This window comes from Bison bison, unplaced genomic scaffold, assembly GCF_000754665.1.
Source record: "Bison bison bison isolate TAMUID 2011002044 unplaced genomic scaffold, Bison_UMD1.0 scf7180017864118, whole genome shotgun sequence".
NCBI lineage: Eukaryota > Metazoa > Chordata > Mammalia > Artiodactyla > Bovidae > Bison > Bison bison.
The window spans coordinates 5,473,438-5,498,412 of NW_011494690.1; the positions used below are offsets into that span (position 1 = coordinate 5,473,438).

General features: G+C 42.4%; 1 protein-coding gene and 1 non-coding gene across 9 annotated transcripts in view; one reads left to right on the top strand and one right to left on the bottom strand.

Moving 5' to 3' along the window:
* The window catches only part of SEMA6D (sema domain, transmembrane domain (TM), and cytoplasmic domain, (semaphorin) 6D), a 58,049-nt gene extending 33,074 nt beyond the window's left edge, over nt 1-24,975 (bottom strand). For 6 of the 8 annotated variants that reach the window (XM_010839551.1, XM_010839554.1, XM_010839550.1 and 3 more), the window contains exon 1: nt 24,719-24,969. The gene's annotated coding sequence lies outside the window, so the exon portion shown is untranslated. The other 2 variants (XM_010839549.1, XM_010839547.1) reach the window with 2 other exon arrangements.
* Nucleotides 1,476-1,547, top strand: TRNAH-AUG. The gene has a single exon. It is a non-coding gene; the product is annotated as a tRNA-His (tRNA).

Sequence of the window (24,975 nt, forward strand, 5' to 3'; positions counted from 1 at the left end):
CCCTCTAGGTCATCGCAGAGCACTGAGCTGAGCTCCCTGGGCTATACAGCAGCTCTCCACTAGCTATCTGTTTCACACATGGTATTGTATACTGTCAATACCACTCTCCCAATTGGTCCCATCCTCCGCTTTCCTCACTACGGCCAAGTCTGCATCTCTAGTCCTGCCCTGCAAATAGGCTCATCAGTACCATATAGGTTTTTTTTTTTTTAATGTTTATTGATTAGATGAGTTGATAGATGCAACTCTGTATCTTTTGAAGAAAAAAAGAAAACTTACAAAATCTGGGAAGAGCACTTTTCCCACTCATGGTGAACTGCTAGCAATAGGTTACCCCCCGTCACCAAGTAACAGATACACAGCAACACTGAACGATGTTACAGTATGTGGGGAAGGTGGTCTCTTAGATCTGACCACAGTAAGACTGGGACTTCCACTGATCTTACTATTGCTGGGATAGATATGCAGGACTTTCAATAATGTTCCAGCAATATTCTCTGACCTATTTCCTTTAATGATTAATGCCTTGGACCTGGGGCCCACAGTTCTACCGCTGTCCCAGGCAGCATCCTGGGGAGGTATAGAAAAATAATTGATGCTTTATTCATCCAAACAGGCTGAACACTGTTGAAATTAGCCTGCTTACCTTTGGAGGGAAAAGTGTGGCTGGCGTTCCTTTTTACCATCCACGCTTATCACAAACTAACAGCTCCTTGATAAAAAGGAAAGATTAAAAATTCAGGGGAGATGGAGGGTTGGAGGTCTTTTGTATAAAGGATACAGGGACAAAAGTGGGCTTACAAGGAGATTTAGCAGAGACCTGGTAAGTGGTACTTGGAGAAGAAAGTCAGGAGGGACCTCATAATTTCCTCCAAAGTTGTGTCTACACCAAGCTGGGGGACGGAGAGCTGCCTCTGTCATGCTTTACATGCTAAGGTCCCAGACAGCCCTCAGGGTGGCAGGAAATCAAGGAGCAGCAACCACCAACAGGCATGACCCACAAGCCAAGGGAGGTGGGGGCATTCCTTTCAGAGGTGCCCTAGTCCAAAGTTCCCAGGCCCTAAGCTCTGTCTTGAGTGATCCTTTATGCCTTCTCTGCTTACTGTGTCTTTTGCAGCATCCAGCCTGCCCAAGGGAGAAGAAATGGAGGCCAGAGGAGCAGAGGGATCCCAGGGCAAGGTTACCACTCACACGTGTCAGATTCTTCAGCCTCCCACGCTCTTAGGCCGGCCCAGTGCTTCTATGGAGGTGAGATAAGGAAGCATCACTGCTGACTAACTCACCATGGTTTTTTAAAGGGACAAGTGAGAAAGTGAGCGTAAAAATACTCTGTAGATTGTAAAGGTGCCATACGTGTGAAGTAGTAGTGTTATTATCAGTGCTTTATTTAGTTCCAGTCTGCAACAGCACGGTACACTGACATTGCTTCTGCTTTGGTTCAGATGAGTATTATTAACCTTCCTGTTTCCCTGACTTCCCTGGTGGCTCAGATGGTAAAGTGTCTCCCTATGATGCAGGAGACCCAGGTTCGATTCCTGGGTGGGGAAGATCCCCTGGAGAAGGAAATGGCAACCCACTCCAGTACTCTCGCCTGGAAAATCCCATGGACGGAGGAGCCTGGTGGGCTACAGTCCATGGGGTCGCAAAGAGTCAGACACGACTGAGTGACTTCCCCTTCCCCTTCCCTTCCTTCCTTCCCTGGATGCAGCTACTCTACAAGTTGAGGGCCCTGATGGGCTGCCGACTCTCGTCTCCTGCTGTTCTCTGGACCAGGGACCGTTTCCATGACTTCTCTGATGGCAAGTTCCTACTCATTCCTTAGGACTTTTCACCAGTTTGAACCCTTTTCTGTTTCTTTTTGCAACATTCCATCCATTTTGACTGTGGGTTGACCATGGTAGGAGGTTGCACTGACCATCTACGAGTTTGTCTTTCTAATGAGAGTGAGTTCCTGGAAGGCAGGATCTGAGACTTCTTAGTGGAAATAAGTTCACGGGCCACTACATGAAATATTTCCCATGCCCACTTCTCTAAGAGAGCAGGGCTTGCCTAGTAACATACTCCTCTTTTATTTTCATGGGACATACCTGGAGTTCCGAGTAACGTGCACATGTTAGAAACTGGAAAAGTGGAGAAGATTCTGAGCATAACAAGCCATGGTTGAATGCTAAGGAAATACTAGGCACTGTGCTAATAAACACTCCTTAGGAAGCTGGTGCTATTTTCCCAAATTTTTAGATAAGAAAATAAAAAGGTAATCTGCCTCAGGTCACAAAACTAAATAGCAGGGCTTAAGTCAGTTGGACTCCAATGTCTGTGGTCTTAATCACGACATCAGAAAAATATAATGCAGAAGAAATGGAAAGGAGAAAAGAAAGGGGCCTTTTTAATTTATTAAGAAAAGCATAGTCATATTTTTAGCTTGCTTTTATTACTGTTATTTGAAGATGTAAACAGCATTCATGTCTTCTTCTAGTCTAATGACCTAGCAGGTAACTGCAGCAGACAAATAAATAAATACAAGATTTTATGAAACAACAAAATAATAAGAGGACTTTCATGCAGGAAGTGAGCAAAGATCCTGTCTCCCTAAGCCTTGGGAGTTGGTTTCCACCTCTTCTTCCTACCTCCCCTTTTGAAGTGGCCGGGGCCTCTTCCTTACCATCTCTGACCCAGCATCAGAGTCTTCAAGCTGCTTCTGGTGTGTGTGTGGGGTGGGGGGCGAGGTGACAGGGCAGGGGTGCAATGGGGACCCACCTCCAAAATCAGGGAACCTTCTTGTTCAGGTGCTCCTCCCATGTGGACACAAACTGAGGGTGGAAAGCCCACCAGGTCCCTCTGCTCCTGGGTCTCCAGGGTTAAAGAAAGCTTTCCTTGAGAATCCCTTCCTGGAAATGTCCAGCAGGCCGGGCAGCATGGATGTGGCAGGGAGCACGTAAGAAGGAAAGTCTGCGCCTCTGAAGGCTCATCTACTTCTTTTCTTTTCTATCATCACTGACCAGTAAGAGAACAGCAGAGAGGAAACTCTTATCCATACTCCATCTCAACCCTGAGAAACGGCTGGAAAAAGAGGGTCAATATGAAGCCCACAGAAGGAGCCATGAGTCAACAGCCCATCTTCTCACTGTGCCTGAGAATAAACACCCTCATACAATTCACTGAGGAAATGGGGTTTAAGGATATTCTGGTTCTACCACCCATTAGCTATGTGACCTTGGAAAACCTACTTTGCCTTGTACCTGTAAAAAATAGAGAACAAGTAGACTATCTTAAAGGACTGTTTAAAGGTTACAGGCTTAATATTCAGAAAACCTTGAAAAGTGTGCAGGCAAATAAGTGGTCTTAGCTATTACGGTTATTGCTGTTAGTATCGTTATCGACATAACTCTGTTTCTGTGTTCCCTGCCCTGTGATAATCTAATCTTTCCTGAAGACCACCTCTGGTGATTTCAGTGTCTTCTATGTTCTAAATTCTCTCTTGGAATCTGCCAGCACATCAGATGCTAAACATTTTACTGGTGTAAATGCACCAAATATACTTAAAGTTGTTTTTTTTTTTTTTGAGATGCATCACATATTCAGGCCCACTTCTAATATCTGTCTTAGAAGAAAAGAGCCATGACACAGATGATTAAAAGCCCCGAGACCTGGCTTCCTAGGGAAGGCTGGGGAATGGAAGGAATGCTGCTTGTGGAAAAGTCAGTGAAGAGACACAACTCAATGACTGAATTCCCTGCTGTGGGAAAGGTGAGTTAAACAATTGGAGAACTCATTCCTGGAGTATTCTAGAAAGCAAGGGTAGAGATCAATGCTATAATACCTCCCAGACTATGACGTTTCAATTATTTAGATTCTTAGCCTCTCAAAAACATGGTCCCCAGATATCATCTACCATTCCCATTTAGAAGTGGGTATACAGATCCCTCCTTTGAGTCTAGGATATGACTTGCCTGAATAGAGAAGAATATGGTGCAACTGATGTTTTGTCACCTGTGGGTCCAGAAGGTAATGAGTAGGCAGCTTCCAATTTCTGTTTCTTCAGATACTTTTTCAACCCAGCCACCATAGTATGGGGCTTCCCAGGTGGCACTAGTGGTAAAAAAAAAATCTGCCCTCCAAAGCAGGAGACACAAAAGACTCAGGTTCCATCCCTGGGTTGGGACCATCCCCTGGAGTAGGAAATGGTATCCCACTTCAGTATTCTTGCCTGGAAAATTCCATGACAGAGTCTGGTGGACTACAGTCCATGGGGTTGCAAAGAGTCAGATGTGACTGAATGCACACACACACACACACACACCCATAGTATGAGAGAGCCCATTCTGTTTAAAATCAGGCCTTCATGAAGAGGCCCATGTAGAGAGAGACTAGACTGTGGGTTAGTCTAAGGCTCAGCCCTAGTTGATCTCCCAGCTTATAGGCAACCACGTGGGCTTCCCACATGAGTGGGCCAATTGTGAAATGGATCCTCCAGCTCATAATTGAGTCACCCTACTTGATTTAAAGTGGAGCAGTGCTGAGTTATGCTCAAATTGTAGATTTTTGAGTCAGATGAATGATTGCAATTATTTTAAACACTCAGTTTTGCAATGGTCTCTAATGAAGCTAGATAATTGATATACTGCATGTTTTGGGGAGAATTCTTTCCTAGATCCTTTAAGGTACTCGCTGGGGCCTGAAATACTGCTTTGTTTTGCTTTCTCCTCTTGGTCCAGCTGAAGACTGAAATTAGCTGTCAGAGCTGAGTATATGGTAGAGACACAGGAAGCTGCTGGTCAGAATGTAGATGCTAACACAATTCCCAGCCTTCAGACTGTCTAGGTGTCAGCAGGACTAAACTTGTTCCTAAAAGGTCTTGTCTCAGTTTCTAAAAAAACATCAGGCTTCTTGTTAATAATCAGGAATGCAAATTAAATCAACAAGGTACCTTTTACAAAAGGCAAATACATGTCTTTTTTCTGAAGGATAATAATGTTAATTGGAATTAATTGATATATTACACATGGCAGGGTAAAAAAAATTACAACATTTAGAAAACAGTTTGTCAGCGTGTACACACATGCTCCCATCCATGATGCTAACAATACGAACCCTGATTCAGTGATTTTTACTTCTTATACTTTATCCTAAGCAAAAGATCTAAAGAAGAACAAGGAAGATGCTTATTTAACATGGAGAAGTAGTAAAAATAAAAGTACATTATACCAGGCTCATGGAATATCATGCGACCACTAAGATGATAATAATGAAGACCAGTAATCCTTAGTTTATGATGTGATACCAAATGGGGAAATCAGAGTGTAAAATTATATGTTCATTAATTACAACTCTATAAAAACAGAGATACATATTGACAAATGTTAAAAGGGAATAAAGGCAAAATGAGCTATTTTAGGATTTTTCCCTTTTAAGAATAATACTTTTAACACTATAAAAGGAGAGATTGAGCGATGATCCATTAAAAATATAAAATCACTCTCCAACCCAAATAAGCTAAACATTTTCCTGATGAAGGCAATTATTGACCTGTTGACCAAAGCCAAGAACAAATACTTGGATCCTATGGAATCTGTCTCTTAAAACATTATTTTAGATGATAATGTCTTAGAAAATAAGTCCTCTATAATTTTATATATCATTTTTACACTCTGGCCATCTAATAAAAGAAAACGGAGGTAATTCAGAGATTTCAGTTAAGTTAGCATATCATAATTTTGGCTTTGCTTCCCACCCTGCGCCACTGCGCCCCCCTCCCCCACTTTTAACCTTCAGTTTTTTCTTTCCTAGGTTTCCAAAATATAAAGTGCTAAAATAAAACCAGCAACAACAGTTTCTACTTTTAAAGTGAACTTTAATCTGATTTTCACAAAGATACATCCCAATTCAAAATCACTGCTGTTCTCCTGGTGCTAGTAAGATGGTGTTTGTCTTTTGCATTAAAAATTAAGAATTCTAGTCACATAGGAGAAAGAAAACCTGGTTTAGACTTCTCAGTGATCAAATGCATGCCAGTAAAAGCAAAAGAATAACTGGTTGCAATTGTGTCCTTGGATATTTAAAGCCAAACCCATTTTCACCCTGGTTGTTTAAACATTGGCTTTAAGGTCTCCTTTCTCTATCCTAAAAACACGCACAGGAAAATGCAGAAGAAAGACCTGGCTCACTCAAATTTCAAACGTCCTCTTAGAGCCCGGTGAGCGGAGTGGCAAGAAGTAAGGATGACTTCTCTGCCAGCCTTCTTGCTGGGGTCATCAGCCTACTTCACCATGAGCCACATAAGTGCCATTCTAAGCATTAAACATACTTTTATTTGTGTGTGTAGCCAAACATTAAATATACATTTTCCTAAGCTAATGTCCAAGCAGAGCAGTTTATAATTTACTTTAAAAGATAAATGGCTGCAGGAACACTGAATCCATTTCAGAATTTGGTCGCATTGAGCCATTTTTCTTAGTCATAAAATAAATTCCATAGTACAGAAAGATAATCCCATAATTCTGCTTCTAGGTATTAGAGCAACAACAAGTCAGACATCAGCTCTGTCTGTAGCCCTTTTTGAATCAGCCCACTCAACACTAATATAATGTAAACACATCAGTCAGCCAGTCATTAGGGGCTCAAGAAAAGTCTTGGGAGCTAAAGTATAAACTCCCATTTGGTTCCAAGGCTCCTAAGTTAAGCATCTTATTGCACATACACAATAAAACAGGCAGAAGTCAAGATGTTCTCTACCAAGATAAACTAAAATTAAATGAGGTTAAATTAAATTAAAATAAATGAATAAACAACTCCTAAACTGAGTAACTTTTAGGAGGCCAAAAGAGATGATACTTCCAGCTCTCAAAAGTCGAAAAGATTACTATTCTTTCTCTCATATACACACCTTAAATCGAGTTGTTTAAAAGAATCTACATTAACACCTCTTGTTCAGTGTCAAAGTAAAAATTGCTTAATATTTAAGTGATGAAGTCTGTAGCATCAAGACTTTGATTTTAATTGGCTCGTGGTACTGTGGCTTACACTGGAGATATTTGTGGGCTTTCACATTACAGAACAGCCTCCCATCTCTGTATTTAAACAGGCCAACAACATGTTTGTAAAGTGGAAAAGGTCCACTTAAATGATGTAAATGTTTAGGTGGGTGATGAGAGATACTTGGAGCACCAAATTCTCTTGTGATCTAAAATCTGCTCAAGTGGAAGGTGGCTCCAGGCAGAAATGAAGATCTATCTAAAAATGATAATTGCTACATCTCAATTAAAGTTGTTTTTCTTTGATAGTCTTTATTTAATATGTATTTACTTATCAAGTTGGTACCTCAACTTGATAAAAAACCTGAGTATACCTGAAATCCATGCTTCCCATTCAACAGCTATAAGTTTTAATACAGAATTTGCAAGTGTTCTGAAGTGTCATAATGACTGAACCAGAAAAATTATGGTTCTCACACAGAGTAAATGCAGATTCATTGGTGGTGCCTCTTTCTTGAACCTTGGAGAGACTGGGTCGCCACAGAACTAGATATTTGGGCCACCATGAGTAGAGGGGCACCTTTTTTGAAAGTTAAAACTAAGTTTAAGACTACTCAGAAATTGGGTCATTTGTAGAGACACGGATGGCCCTGGGCTTCCCAGGTGGCACTAGCGGTAAAGAACCTGCCTGCCAACGCAGGAGGCGCATTAGAGACACGCGTGTGATCCCTGGGTTGGGAAGACCCCCTGGAGGAGCCACAGCAACCCACTTCAGTATTCTTGCCTGGAGAATCCCATCAAGAGAGGAGCCTGGTGAGCTATAGTTCATGTGGTCACAAAGAGTCAGACACCACCAAAGTGACTTAGCACACACACATGGATGGACTTAGAGACTGTCATCAGAGTGAAGTGAGTCAGAAAGAGAAAAACAAACATCGTACATTAATGCATATATGTGGAATCTGAGAGAAACTGGTAGAGACGATCTTAGGTACAAAGCAGAAATAGAGACACAGGCTTAGAGAACAAATGTGTGGATACCAAGGGGGAAAGGGGAGGGTGGGATGAATTGGGAGGCTGGGATGGACATACATACACTATTGATACTACGTATAAAATAGATGACTAATGAGGACCTGCTGCATAGCTCAGGGAACTCTACTCAGTGCTCTGCGTGACCTAAATGGGAAGGAAATAAAAAAAGAGGGGACATAGTATGCATATAGCTGGTTCACTTTCCTGTACAGTAGAAACTAATACAACATTGTAAAGCAACTATGCTCCAATAAAAATGTTAAAGAAAAGACTACACAGAATAGACCCAGAAGCAGCATTCACTTGGCACCACACTGTGGGGTCTGTTTTGACTGGTCAGTGGCCCATGCCAGTGGGCTGGCTAAATAGTTTATCACCTTGTAATATACAAAACTGGGGCAGTATATTAGAGAACTCTCAAGGATGCCAATATTTGTATATTAGAGTTTTAAAGTCTCAGATATAGATTTTTTTTCTAAGCGTGGCAAAAGTCCTGGAGTGAGTTACATCTCCTCTGGGATATCAGCATAAAATCTATAGAGAGGAAAGAACAGATCCAAATGAAATGAGCAGAATAATTCCAGTGCTGAATCAATTTGATTCTATGTTATAAAATCACCATACAGCATGTAGGCCTAGTCTAGAGGTCAAAAGTTTTAGCTATACAGCTCAACTTCTCAAGAAGAGTCCTGACTTCTACTTTTTTTTTGATCTCATATAATCCCCATACCATAATTTTGACAGTCTAGTCCCCCCAGTTATAACCCAAACTCAGGCCTGACATCATTTGACACTCAAGTCTTATACTCTCTTGTAGTGTGCAGATTACTAGCAGTGGCCCTGAACACCACATCTATTCTGCCTCAACTTACAACTGAGAGAACCCAGGGAAATTATGTGCCTTGCCTGAGTGTGCAGAGCCAGAAAACATGCCTCTTTCCAACTCATGTCTATCTACTCAGATGCTACAGAATAAATGACATTGGTAAAAAGGAGCAATCAGGCAAGGCTACATGATAAGCAGGGACCAGTGCAAAATGAAAACGGGGGCTCCTTATTCAAAAATTATTAAGAATTTCAAGATGGCTAGAGCAGCACATTCTAGGCATGGGGCCAAGTGTGACTGCACAAGTAACACATCCATGAAACTGATCCTGGCTGCAGTTATGTCAGCACTTACTAAACTGTGACTCTTTGAAGGCCAAGGGGAAGAACATCTCTTTGAACACTGAATAAGCTCAAAAATGATCTATCACGTGGATAAGTGAATGAATGTGTAGGTGAATGATGAAAGAATGCAGCTAGAAAATTACACCTCAGACCCAGGGACAGGTTGAGTTAATACAGTAAGTCACCCTGAGAACTTGGTCCATTATTTAAGTGACAAAATTCATAATCTGAAAATACTTCACAACACACAAAATTTCCTAGCTCCAGCGTAAGTAAGTTGCCAGTACCATGTCCAAAATGTGAGCAGCGAGCTTTACATGTGGTAGTGTTACAATACTTTTATGTGCTCAAGAAATGCCAGCTTCTTAGCAGAACTGCTCTTATGTTCTTTTTCTCTTTGTGTTTAGAAGTAGCTATCCAGATATATTTTACAGAGCCTATCCATGTGCAGAACTACAAAATACTTCAGATGCGAGTATTTCATATATTGCCAAGCATCCCTGATTTGAAAACAGTAGTAATAATAACAACACAACAATTTGTTGAGTTTTATTATGTCAGATACCATGCTCAGTGCTTTGCATATATTTCTCCTTTAGAAAGACCTCAAAACATCAAACCGTGAATGAAGGAGATATATTATCCTGATTTTCCAGTGAGGAAAACAAGGTTCCAAGAGGTCGAGTGGCACATCAGACAGAATTTGCCTTTAGGACCGTTTGGACTCCTGAAGACTAATAGTTCTTTGGAAGGTTGGCTATACACAAAACAGCAGAGCAAGGGCTACGGCCTGCCTTTAAGGAATGAGACTTTTATCTGATAAGGGCTGAGTGAAGTTTCACTTTGGTGAGCAAAAATGCAGTCATAAAATCCTGAAAGTAGCAATTTCTGATATTGAAAATCTAGGTGGTTAATTTTATAGCTTATTGCAAATTTGGATAAAGACAGGTAAAGGAGAAGCCTCCTCACCTATCTTTTATGGGACTTTAGGATCTGATTCACTGCATTACTGTAACAGGAAAAGAGGCTGAACTCTATACTCAGAGTGAAGGAAGACTTCGCCAGGCTGAGATTTCCACTCAGGTAGTCTGCAATATATTTCATTAAGGGACAGAAAGGCAAAAATGTGGGTAACATTCATGATGACAGACTCACATTTGTCTCAGAACTGAAGAGAAGAGAGTTAATGTTTCTGTCTCTACCTCTCCAGATAGAAGTGGCTTCATAATTATGGCTTGTATTTATTATGATGTTTCAAAGTGTAAATCTGGCAGGGGTATCTTACGTCTCATTTAAAACAAGCCATAGGGAAGAAAAAAAAAAGAAAAAAAAAAGAAAAAAAAATATGAGGGCAAATTCATTTGATATATCCTGTCCACTTTTTTGTAGCATTGCCCACCAATGTCATAGTTTTTACATTTTTAAACTGCCTAATTAAATGAAAGTGCTGTTCCAGGGATGCAAAATTTTTTCATAATGGCAGAAAAATATTTCTGGCCAAATGCCAAAGTTTTCTAGCTTGTAAGCCCTCATGAACATGTTTATGTAATGTTACACGGGGTGTATACAACATGCATATATAACAACGTATAAATACAAATTCTGTTCTTGTTCAGTTGAAAATAGTTTGTAACAAAATGCTGATTTTGTACATGTTTTCAATAATAAACCAGTCTCCTCCATGTAAGCTGATCGTAGCGGTCCCATTCTCTGTCCAAGACTGCCGACTCTTTGGAAAATACCCTGATGCTGGGAAAGATTTAGGGCAGGAGGAGAAGGGGACGACAGAGGACGAGATGGTAGATGGCATCACCAACTCAATGGACATGAATTTGAGCAAACTCCGGGAGATGGTGAAGGACAGGGAAGCCTGGCGTGCTGCAGCCCATGGGGTTGCAAAGAGTTGGTCACAACTTAGTCACTGTACAACAACAACAAAGAAAATGGAAAGAACTGGCAAAAGTAATCATTACCAAGTTTACTTATCCACTGAGTTACTTATTTGCCTTCTCACAGGTCAGATAATTCAAGCTCTGTTCTGAGACATGGCGCCAGATGGCATCTGCTCTAAATACTCGTCAACCTATACAGAGATCATTAATGAGGATGGCTTCCAGGTGGTGCTAGTGATAAAGAACGTGCCTGCCAGTGCAGGAGATGTAAGAGACTTGGGTTCGATCCCTGGGTAGAGATCATCTGCAGGAGGGCATGGTAACCGACTCCAGCGTTCTTGCCTGGAGAATCCCATGGACAGAGAAGCCTGATGGATTTCTAGTCCATGGGGTCGCAAAGAGTCGGACACAACTGAAGCAACTTAGCATGCACGTATGAGTGTTTTAAGGGAGATAAATGTCTCAGTTCAGTTCAGTTCAGTCACTCAGTCGTGTCCAACTCTTTGCGACCCCATGAAGCGCAGCACGCCAGGCCTCCCTGTCCATCACCGACTCCCGAAGTTCACTCAGACTCATGTCCATCAAGTCAGTGATGCCATCCAGCCATTTCATCCTCTGTCATCCCCTTCTCCTCCTGCCCCCAATCCCTCCCAGCATCAGAGTCTTTTCCAATGAGTCAACTCTTTGCATGAGATGGCCGAAGTACTGGAGTTTCAGCTTTAGCATCATTCCTTCCAAAGAAATCGCAGAGTTGATCTCCTTCAGAATGGACTGGTTGGATCTCCTTGCAGTCCAAGGGACTAAATGTCTCAAAAAAATTTAAATCAAAGATGGCAAATTTGCTGTATTGAGACTACCATGCACTTTCTATATTTCGTGTAGAAGACTCTGCAAATCAGTCAAGGTATCCTTTTTCTCCCTGACCTTAGATGTAGCCCCACACATTTCTACAACACTAGACGCAATAGCCTTCTACCAATCAGGCTTGGCCTCTCTACTTTGAAACTCATTTTCCCTGCCTGTCCTACGTGTTCCATGGGGAATGGCTCTTCAGGGATGTAACTGAAAATTACAGGGAAATTGTGCCATGGTAGCGTATCAACCCCTGAGAGCTGAATGAGGTGCAATTACTGCTAACTGAAAATATTATCTATATATTTCTGAAAATTGAGTATAAAAACTATATTAGCAGCAATGAAGTTTTAAGTGATCTTGAAAGAAAAGGGCAAAGTGTTATAAAATGTAAATGGCAATAATAAATTTGAGAAGCGGGGCTATTTGTGTGTGTGTGTGTCTTTGTACAGATGGTTATATGCACATTCATGAGGTGGGTTCATATTTTTTGAAATCACCAGTAGATGTGATACTATGTGGCAATTAAAATACAAAGATAAATATAACATTAAGGAATGCTACTACTAGAAAGAAACTTGGAAATCATTTAGATTCTCTTTGATGCCCATCCCAACCTCACTTTGTTCTAATGAGAGCACTAGGGCCACAGAAGGCCAGGGCTTTGTCCAGAGATAGCTGGTTGGCTAATAGTGATGCCAGGCCAGGTTTCCAGATTCCCAGCTCTGTCCTCTCCTTTTTAAACTGCTCAGATGGCCTTTTCAGTGACGGGACCATGTTTTGAACTTTAAAATTACATTAAGCCTCACAAATTAGCTATTAAGTGTGTGGCAGAGAAGAAGAGAGGACAAGGAAAGAGTGAGGGAGAGATCTCTGATAACTTCCCACACTTCCTATCAAACACAGCATCTGATTTCCTGATTGACCTCTGAGGACACGAAAGCCTCATAAATTGGAGATGGTCTTGGCTGTGAGTGGGCGGGGTGACTGTCACCTGAGGAACCATATCCGACTGGCCAAGAGACAATGTCAGAGCCGGCAAAGGAGAGCCTGGTTATCTCCATCACCTTTGATCAACCATCCTTTGCTGAACCAGTAACTTCATTAAAACACTTTGTATAGTCCTCCAATGGAGAAGGCAATGGCACCCCACTCCAGTACTCTTGCCTGGAAAATCCCATGGGTGGAGGAGCCTGGTAGGCTGCCGTCCATGGGGTCTCGAAGAGTCGGACACAACTGAGCGACTTCACTTTCACTTTTCACTTTCACGCACTGGAGAAGGAAATGGCAACCCACTCCAGTGTTCTTGCCTGGAGAATCCCAGGGACGGGGGAGCCTGGTGGGCTGCCGTCTATGGGGTCACACAGAGTTGGACACGACTGAAGTGACTTAGTAGCAGCAGCATAGTCCTCCAAAATGGTCCCCCATTCCTTCTTTGTTTAGTCACCCCATGAAAGACAGCTGGATTTAGGAACCCTTCAATTCAGTTATTCAGGTAAATAATATTCACCCTCCTAAGAAAAAAGTGAATGACTGCATATAGAATGCCTAGGACAAAGTAGGACATGAAGACCAATAAGGTTAATATTTTTATTGTTACTATTATAATGATTTAAAAGCCCCCAACTGATATTATAAAAGTAACATGGCCCTCCTCACTACTTACATTCTATGATTTTATTTCTTTCACTGAATGAATCAAGATTTTATTGTGAGTGGTTTGACATTACGGGGTTTGGAGTCAGACAGGTTTAGGCATGAATTCTGACTCTGCCACTGTGCTCCTAGCAGGTACATAATTGTAGTGGACAGAATAACGTTCCCATTCATCTCCAAAGATGTCCATGCCCAATCCTGAGAATCTGTGAATATACTATAATATATGGAAAGAGGAACTTTGCATATGTGATTAAGTAAGGGATCTTAAAATAGGTGGATTTATCCTGGATTACATGGGTGGACCCAATGTAATCACAAGGGTCCTTAAAAGGTGGAAGAGGAAGGCAGGAGAATCCAAGGAGTCATGACTATGGAAGCAGAAGTCAGAGTTATAGGATGGCTAACTTTGAGTTTGGAGAAAGGGGCCACAGCAAAGAAAACCAGGTAGCCTACTAAAAAGCTGGAAAAGGGAAGGAAATGAATTTTTCCCTTGAGCCTCTGGAAAGAACACAGCCTTGCTGACACCTCGACTTTGGCTCAGTGAAGCCCATTTGGGATTTCAAACCTCCAGAACTGTCAGGTCAAATCCCTGTTGTTTAGACATCTAAGTTTGTAGTAATTTGTTACAACAGCAACAGGAAACTAACTGATGCTCCTGGAGCATCTGTGCCCTTATCTAAAAAATGGGAGTAAAAAAAAAATATGTGCCCCAAAGGGCTGACGTGAGGATTAAATAAGAGAATGTAAATGTAAATAGAACTTCGTTCTGCTTGGCAGAAACAAAGAACTCAATAAATGTTCACTGTCATTATGTATGATATCATTACATAGAGATGAGATGGCTATATTATGATTGTGATAAATGGTGATTTAAATGGTGATTCCATAAAGTATAATTCATTGTATCATAATGATCCCTTGCATTTGAGTGGCACTTTGGTTTTTATGAAGCCCTTTTATCAACACTGTCTTGTGTGATGCTCATTTTAACTGTGAGTCCACAGATGAGGAGCCAGAGCCTCCGAGGGGGACAGTGCTTTCCTTAGGTCACTCAGAGAGCCCACTATTGGCCAAAGTTGGGAGTCTGAGTCATTCCAGACACAGCAAGCTGCCGATTTTCCGAGGGGGACAGTGCTTTCCCTAGGTCACTCAGAGAGCCCACTATTGGCCAAAGTTGGGAGTCTGAGTCATTCCAGACACAGCAAGCTGCCGATTTTCCGAGGGGGACAGTGCTTTCCCTAGGTCACTCAGAGAGCCCACTATTGGCCAAAGTTGGGAGTCTGAGTCATTCCAGACACAGCAAGCTGCCGATTTTCCGAGGGGGACAGTGCTTTCCCTAGGTCACTCAGAGAGCCCACTATTGGCCAAAGTTGGGAGTCTGAGTCATTCCAGACACAGCAAGCTGCCGATTTTCCGAGGGGGACAGTGCTTTCCCTAGGTCACTCAGAGAGCCCACTATTGGCCAAAGTTGGGAGTCTGAGTCATTCCAGACACAGCAAGCTGCCGATTTTCCGAGGGGGACAGTGCTTTCCCTAGGTCACTCAGAGAGCCCACTACTGGCCAAAGTTGGGAGTCTGAGTCATTCCAGACACAGCAAGCTGCCGATTTCATCATGTGGTTTATAGAAATATACACAGAGGGTATGGAGAATCTTAAAATGAAACAAAAATGATAAGGCCAAATGATGATGGGGTTGTTCATCCCACACAAGGCCATTTCCCACGTGGTCTCATCCAGCGGCGTTTTTTGCCCACACCTCCTGCCCCAGCTCTTGCAAGCGCAGCCTGCGGCCTGTCTCAAATGCATCTAGTCAATTGTGCAAAGCACAAGGGAAAAGATTTCATCCTGACCGCAGCAGGCAATCACCTGATGCCCTGAAGCATGAAGTTTGATTACCCTTATCTCAGTTTATCATTAAATCAAAGACTGTTGCTACGAATACTGGACCAGGACTCCATTTATGAAATGATATACACCAGTCAGCAGAAGTGAGTGAGTGCCCTTTTCTCTCTTAATTTCTGCTCACCGGGAGGATCCTTTGCAAACTAAGAAAAAAAAGTCTCTTCAGCTTTGAGATTTTATTACTCTTTTCACTCTTTCATGAGCTGGCCGGGTTGCCTTTGGCTCATATGTATTCTCCCTGTGTTGTGGGCAAGAGGTTTGCGACCTACTACCCAGTGCCCTGCCAACACTAGTCTTGATGTCTAGCACCTTGCTTGGATGGGAATCTGAATGTTACAAGATGCTGGGCAAACTGCAGGTGCTCTGAAGTTTGAGAAACCCTGGCTACATCAGAGCATCATTTCCCAATTTGTGGTCAAGGTACCATAGAATGTGAGTCACTTGAGGAGTTTGCTGAAAATGCTAACACTGGGACCTCATGCCAGACCCAACAACACAGACCCACTGGTGCTGGGGCCCTGGGAATCTGCATGTAGCCCTAGGTGATTCTGATCAATTTTAAAGTTTGAGGACCACTGGTAGAGATCAAAGATGTGGGTGATGACAGCAATGGGCCTGATTTTCCATGATGTTATTCAGGCTTTAATTGGCCTAGAGGGCAAACAGCATAGAACACATGCCAATTACCTACATTTTGTCCTTCAGCCCAACCATCCGTGGAGCCAGATTTCTGACATCATGGATCTGAAATGGCTGCTATCTGGGTCAGGGCTAGGCAACTAGGCATCAAGGTCTGGGTACATCTCAAGGGCCTTGGAGCTCCCCTGCCACATTCCCCTCTCCAGTCTGGCTGAATGTGTGGCAAGCGTAGTGTGTGGGGGTGGAGGAGAGCTGGTTGTAAAACTGGCTTCAAGGTCTATATATCAGTCAAAGAGATATGACAGAACCACATGTGAAAAGACTGCATAGTATAAGGGCTGAAAGCATGGGCCTTGGAGCCAGACTGCATTTACTTTTACTTAACAGACACTGAGATAAACATAGTACGCACTACAGGCCAAGTAGTGCCGTTCAAATATTAATTCATTTACGTCTCACAAACACCCCACCAGGTGGCTACCACTCACCATCGTCCACCTTTCATGTCATGAAACTAAGGCTCAGAGAGGTTAAGTAATTTGCACAAAATCACACAGTTTATTGATCACATAGCCAGGACTCACACCCCAGTAAGCTGGTGCCAGAGTTCATGTCCTTAACCACCGTACTAAGTTGCTTCTCACGGGCCCAAGTCCCCTGGTTCTAGTACTCATTAGTTGTCTGACCCTGGTAAAATTACTTAATCTCCCATCCCTGTTTTCTCCTGTGCAACAGGAATAATAACAGTAGCACCCACCTCAAAGAATTCTGACCAGAAGATTTAATATATTCACTTAAAAGAGTATCAAGCGCACAGTAAGCACTTAATAAACACTGAGTTAGCTACTCATCCATCCTCCACTCTCAGGGGTAGCATGAGGATTAAATCAGATAATATACGTAAAGTACCAGGCACAGTGCCATAGCACCCGGTAAGCATACGGTGAGGGCTAGCTGTTATTATTAGGCAAGTTGAGCCAGGACGGTTTATTTTAGGTTTTGTCTGGAAGGCAACTGTGTTCTATGCAAGGGGAGGCGGCACGCCCTTCACTTCAGAAAGTAATTGGGTAGGAGCCAGACTAATTATTAAATCCAACAGGTTCTCTGCTTTAGGTCACTGGAATATTCCTGAAAAGTTCCTAATACTGAATTTGTATATGCTTAACCCTCTTCCCCCACCGACCTCTTATCATTTCTGATTGATCTTTCATTGGCAGTGATTCTTCAGACTAAGAATCTGCTCTCAGACTGTCATGTAACCGTTAACTTATAAAAGACTTAAATATACCAAGGAAAATTGAACCACTGGAGCATTTCTTGGCCAAACAATTGGCTTAATCATCCCTTAATGTAATTGTTTTCATTTTACTTTTCCTTTAGTATGTGTTCTCGTGCTTATACTACTGAGAACTTCTGGTATTTCCTCTCAGAAAGCTTATGTTGTTTAGACGCTCAGCCGTGTCCAACTCTTTGCAGCCCTGTGGACTATAGCCTGCCATCCTCTATCCATGCAATTTCCCAGACAAAATACTGGAATGGGTGGCCATTCCCTTCTCCAAGTGATCTTCCCAACCCAGGGGACGACTGAACCCATGTCTCCGGCATTGTTAGGTGAATTCTTTACCACTGAGCCACCAGGGAAGCCCAGAAAGCTTATCACCTCCACTGTTTAATGTAACTGTGGATTGATTACAATTTATGGTAACTCAAGGGGTTAATAATGGCGTGGGAATCCTCATACCCAAACAGCCCCACATAGAGGAGGGATGGGCATGGGGGGAAGCAGGGAGAAGGTAAGAGAGTTGGGAAGGCAGGATGGGGGGAGCCACTAATGGGGGGTGAGTTATCCTCAAAGCTCAGACTCAGGAAGGGATGCTAGACCCCAGGGTCCCTCAAGGATGGGTCTTCCAAGGGGAAGTATTACATCAGTAACTGCACATTGTTTGCTGCTGCTGTTTCACTTGTTCTATCAGGAGAAGGTTGCCAGAGTTCCAACCCCATTGCTTGCACAGTTCAGCAGGCATGATAGATTATAACTACGATTGAATAAGAAGTTAAGATGCAATTAACATGTTTACTACAATATTTGCAACATGTATACTATGTGTCACACACTCTGCTAAGTTACAGGGCTAAATAAAACAGTCTAAGCTCCTGGGGCCTGCAGTCGAAGGAGCACCTGGAGTCCAACTCATGCTTTTCTCACAGTTTCAACAAGTTGCTGCTCTCTCTCTTCCACTTCCTGTCTCCACATCCTCTCCAAACCCCTATCTACATGTGCAACCTGTTCTTTGTTAAGAGTCTACACCTAGTCTTTTCAAGTTAAAGCAAAAAGCTGAAGCCCATGATGCAGCAACCTTCTAGTCTGAGTCTTATAAACCCCTCTGTGGGGGCAACCGGCTTGCAGGGTAATATGAGGCAAACCACGTGATCCTTTGCCATGCCCTGTGTAACACTGAACCAGTTGGCAATTGATGTGGGGGTTTTAGCTCTGATCACGAAGCAAACTCCTGAATCATCCCAAGATTGATCCCATCCATTCTGATGGCTTAAGCTGCAGGGCCATCTGCTGATCGGCTCAGTACAGTAGACCAGAGACACTCAGTAAATATTTGTGGATTTGCATGGCAAACTGCTTCTTCACACCTGAAACGCAAGTCTAGGTCAGGACTCAGAAGAGGACAAGTGAGCTAGACCCCCCGCCCCCACCCCTGGGCCTTTGCCTAAGCTGTTCTCTATGCCTGGAATGCCCTCCCTCTCAGCACCTCGCCTACTGCGCCTCAGTGTCCACCTGTCCAAATCCTACCTAGTTCAAGGACCAGCTCAAATATCAGCGCTCCACAAAGCCTTCCCTGACCACCCTAGCCAGAAATAACTTCTCACTGCTCTCAATTTCCATAGATCCGTGTGTGTTCTGGCACTTAAGACACTGGCCATTTTATTTTGGCTGTGTGTTTACCTCGTCTTCAATACACCACTCAGTAAGAGCCTTGAGCTCTGGATCCATGTCAGTTCCTCTTTGAACTGTTTCCCCACCCTGGCACCTCCTTGTACGGAGTAGACACTTGGTAAAAATTAGCTGTATGAACAAATGGTTACCCCAGCAATGACAAAAACAGAAGCAACTGCAACATTCTTTATCCCTCCTTTTTCTATCTCTCCTCCTTCTTCTTCAATAGCTTTTAAAAATACATTTACTTGATCTACCAATTACCCAGGGGAGGTTTGGGGACTTACTGATATATGTAGACAACTCTGCAGACCAAAAAGTGTTTCTAGAGACCCTTCTAATGACAAAGGAGGCCCTGACCAATGTAGGTGCTGGGGGAGTCTGCGTCCCTGGTCTACTGACAGCTGGCTCCTGGGAATGGAAGTGTTATTTTCTCAAAGAGCTTCATCTGCTCTGGTTCATATGTGCCAGTTCCTCGCCTGAGTAGAAACTCCTGACTTTATTTTTGAATACAGACTCCAATAATAGGCTAAGTAATTGCAGATCTTCCCAAGGACTTTTTATACATGTACCAACATATTGGACTTTTTAAAACCCGTATTGCCTTTCCATAAATAAATGTTGAAAACCTTAAATTTCAGCACTATAGGTAGTGGTAATGTGTATTTGTTTTTTTTCCCTCCTATAGGAATCCTGAATCAAAAAGATCAACCAAAAGTACTGACGCATGGGTGATGATTTCTCAAACAACATATCTGATTACTCACAGAGGTAAAAGGATTCTCCCTCAGCTATAAGGAAGAAAAGTGTATATTATAGTATAATATGCAGTCAAATTTCAGTAATACACTTTTCATCGTCATGCCACTAAAGCTTGAACAGCTGCAGCTCTCACTGTCTTTGCTGATGGGGCCCATAAATACTCCTGGGAAATGGGACAAAGATACATAATGGATCTTCACCTGCCAAGATCAGGGAAATGAATGTCAATCGCACTCTGATGCAGAAGCACTTTTTGGTAGAGTGATGAATATTGCCATTTGTCCTGTGCCATGCAATTTTGGACAGGAAAACCTAACAGGGAAAAAATGGTGGGAGAAGATGCTACCCTAGGACACTTGGAAAGAAGGGTATATCATAATTATTTGCCTAACAGGAATTAAAATGAAGAAGAGTGTGTCAATACAGTTTCGTTCAGAGAAAGGCCAAAAGTTAAGAGCATACATATTCTGCACGTATCATTTCAATCAATGCAAAGATTTCCCTCAAAATAGAACTCTTTTATTGAAAAAGAATGTCAGAAGAATCAAGGAGTTGGAAAATTGCCTGGGGGTCCGGATTCCTCAAAACAACTCAGTGCAGTGATGGCACGGTGGGCTGAGATGTCAGGCAGACCTGAGTTCAAATCCTTACTCCACTACTTCTCTGCTCTATGATCTCAGGACAATGACCTGACTTCTCAGGTGCTTGAGTTTCTTTTTCTGCTTTTTTGATAAAGCAGTGATAATAACAGAACCCGCCTTAACCATCCCAGCTGTCTGAGTGTTACAGGACATAATTAAGATAAAGATCTTAGCGTAGTACCTAGAAATTAGTAAGCAGACTAATGATAAGTGATCGTTGTCAAGGTCGCTGCTTTCTCCTCTTTCTTCTCCACCATCATCGTCACATCATCCCAGGTATCTTGTAGCTGATTTCATTAGTAAACATTAGAAAAAGAGGTGAGAAGACTAGCTCCCACCAAATTATGAGACCCTCTCCCCTTCCTATCAATTCAGTCGCTCAGTTGTGTCTGACTCTTTGCGACCCCATGAACTGCAGCACGCCAGGCCTCCCTGTCCATTGCCAACTCCCTGAGTTTACTCAAACTCATGTCCATTGAGTCGATGATGTCATCCAACCATCTCATCCTTTGTCGTTCCCTTCTCCTCCTGCCTGCAATCTTTCCCAGCATCAGGGTCTTTTCCCCTTCCTATATCAAACTCCAAAAGCAGTACTTATAAAATCTTTTTCTTTTAAAAGCTTGGCAACATAACCTTACAAACATGTCCACCTAATTCATGCCATTCTCGCTTTAATAAGCAAAGGCTACTGTAACAGGTATCTTAACTGAATAAAAGGAAGAGAAAAAAAAAGTTATAGAATGCACTGTGTTCCATTAGGCTTGGGTCTCAGATAATTAGGTCCATTACATGTTCTTTGTGATAAAAGATAAAACAATGATGTGTTCACTTCTTCAAACAACCAGACAGGGTCTTTTTCTGTTTCAGTCATTCGGGATCACCAGCTAAAGGCATTTCATTCTTTTCTTCCCCTTTTCGGTAGACTGAGTTTTAAAGGTCTAGGATGAGTGATGACTGAATGACTCTTTCTAATTCTGTAATTCTGGTGATTTAATTGTATCAAGTCTGAAGAGGCTTTCCTGTGAGTCCTGTAAGGTTGAGGCAAGCCTCCTCTTAAGTGGAACAGGCCACGGGCAAGCCAGCAGGGTCTTTCTGCAGGTCCCCCCGCCTCAACCGCCCCTAAAGTGGGTGAGGGGCACAGCACAGGTTGGCAAACAATGGAAACTTCCTGTTCTGGGTGTTAACTTTAGTTACCACAGCCAGACAATGCTGCCAGTGGTGTGGAAGAAAAAATTGCTATAGCCAGCTGTGTTGTTCACAGTCGGATGGATTCTGTGTAGCTCCAAATGGTGATGGAGCCAGCAGCCTGTTGTAGCCAAGGACAGAATGATGGATGATCTACATACTGTGTCCAAGTAGAGAGAATGGCAGAAGTTCACTTCAGGGTTGTTAAAATGCTAATCTGGGTGAGTTAACAAAAGCTTAATAGAAAAGAAAAGTTTGAGAAATAGGTATACCTCATGTGGTACCTATGTGGAGCACTGATTTGATTGCTCTTGGTTACATAAACAGTTGCTTTTCAAAGTAAGAACATTTCCTTGTTTTCCTGTTGGGATGAATGGAAGCAGAATCACTTATCAGCTGCACTGCCATGCTGTCAGGTCTGAGGAGAAAAAGTCAGCCTGACAATAGCCACCGTAACTGAAAAGGTTACGATATGCTTAATATAGTTATATGATTTCCATTCTCACCACGTGTCATGGGAATAAATCAAAACACACTTTTTTCCCCCAACTGGAAGTTGGCAGCTGTTCACAAAATAAGCTGCAACCTAAGACACTGGCTTTGGTAGATTTTAATGCTAAGTCTCCATTCACAGGAGCTACTGACAGCGAGATCTCCAGCTCCATTGACAGTTCCAACATGTGAATTACACTACTAGTACATTGCATTATTACTGTTGAAGGCAGGAAGATTGGCCCCTTGTAAATATCTGGTATGGACAATCTTGCCTTAAAACCTTTAGGATGAAATAACATGCTTCAGAAAAAGATGCAGATTTACATTTCTTGCCAAATGATCCAGTTTTGCCATTCTCTGTTTCTTTAGATTCTTACTAAGTTTAACGTAGAGAAACACGTCTGCCTCATGTGATGTTGGAACACTGGCTAGCATAGCTCCTTGCAAACGACAGGGACTCTATAAATGCTGACTGCCTTGCATACCCCAAGTGCCTCTTTCTTCCTCTAGGAATGAATCTAGAATGGGCAAGCTTAAAGTCTATTAATTGAAATAAAAGGTAATATTTTATCTTGCAATATGCTAAGGAAAGCGTTCACCTCCTACTCCTACACCAATAATGGTTAGGCATTTAGCCAGGCTCTTAACTCTGCATAAAATGCATCAGAAGGGTGAAAAATGACCCTATTTCAGATGCATTTTTCACTCTTTGTAACTTAGTGAAACTCAAATGCAAGAACAATGACTAAGCTAATTACCAAGGTTTATTATGATGGAGCAGCAAGAAGTGAAGAACTTCTCCAGTTTCAATAAGTCCTTAACAATTATGGGTATCTTCGCGAATCCAAGCTCTGATTCCTGCTTACTTTGCTTGTGTGCTTTAAAGAAACAGAAATCACCACACAGGATTCAGGGGCCTACTTACCCCAGAACAGGTACTGGACAGATCCTTCCTGTTTAGCAAGCAGCGAGTGAACTGACGTCCACTGGGTTTCTAAGTAAGTAACCCCCACTCTACAGTTAACGTCACAACCATCTTTCAAATCCATCAAATGAGGGGAGACAAGGCCAGATGGTGCTATTAGAGGACTTCAAAATAAATAAGTAACTAATAAATAAATAAAAGAGGACAAGGGCAGAATGCCCACAAATCTAAATCAAAGTCAAGTTAACAAGCTGTTTGGTGAAGGAGAAGCCACAATAATCCTGGCACATTGTCCTGAATCACAGAAATGTTTCTCAAAAAAAAAAAGTTCACCTATGTAGCATCCCTCATAGAAACAAAGACAGGTAACAACTAGAATCCAGTCGGAACTAGGTGCTGGCTGTTAAAATCTCACCAAATATACCACTGGAAAAAAACAGTCTGCTAAACAACACATTTGGAAATCTCAGGGATTTTTTGACTTAACTGTCTTTCTAAGGGAGCAATCCAGGGACCTAAATCAAAGCAGACACTAACTATAAAATACAAAACTCAAGTTATGGTTGGGCTACAGTTTATTTACTTAAAGATGTTTAAGTTCATGGTAACATAGGCTTACATCTCAGAACTTACTTAGCAATTTCTATTTATCTGAGCCAGGGTAAATGTCTGTATAGTACTCACCATCCTGACAGAATATGCCTGTCACTTACTACATTAAACATGACTACACACAACTTAATTTCTTGAGTTAGATACCAAAGAGAGGGAGGGGATTTTTCAACCACATGAATAAGCCAGCATCAAAACCTATTGTTAAACCACCAAAAGAACAGTAAAATCCTCACCTCGAGCTGTCTGGGATAAGATTTCTCAATTCTACAAGAAAGAAACCTTGAAAAATTTCTCCAAACAAGTATCTGTCCAATTCTGGGCAGGGAGGGGAGACCAAAGCAGATTAGAAAAATGTTAAACCTTTCCCTCGGACTTCAGCCTTGAATAAAAGAATCCACTTTACTGGCCCAAATATCAAGTAGAAGGAAGGATAATCCTTAAAAAGCAACATTTTACTGCAGATTTAAATTCTTAGGATCCAGAAGTTCTTGGGAAAACTGTCCCAGTCATTTCTTCTCCCAAGTAACTGGAAACACTACGGTTATTTTTAAGGGAAAGCAGTCGTCCATAGCAATGGACATAACGGCCAATGACTGTTTACAAAGTCTGTATGTCTATAATAATCCTTCTGTGTGAATCTCCCAGCTGAACGCGGTGAGAGGTTGGGATGCTGGAACTTCGGTTGGTTAGTGACTGGTCACCTCGAAACGGAGAGTATTACTCTGTTTCTCTAACACTGCTACCTCACTCCTCTCTAGCTCCTTGGCATTTAGCTCTTCTCAAGTTCGGGATTTAAAGAATCACCTGACAGCAATGGTCCCAAGAGTCTATACGGCAAAAAATTTCCAAACCCAGTTCTCATCCACACCTTCAAGTCCTTATGACCTTTATTTCAATCCAAGAGTTATACATGATAGAGGAAGCTTTAAGCCCTTCCAAATTACCCAAGGCAGCTGCAGTATCAGTTTCTGCAGACTAGGAACAAACACCACCGCTGTCAAGACGGGAAATAAAAGTTTCCCTACCTTCTCCTCACCATCCCCCTTGCCAGCGGCTGCCGACGCGCGCGGCGGCTCCCTCCCGGCTGCGGATGCCTCTAGCCGCCGGAGAAGGGGCTCATGCAAAATTGACTCTTCCTTATTTGTTTCCATCCATAATTGATGGGTAGATGAGAACGTAACACATCTCAGCGCTGGGCTCTTGCCGCCTGGCGGAGACCCTGTCCAAGACGCTTCCGTAAATCATTTCCAGCGGGAGAACAAAGCACGGAAAGTTGCGGGGG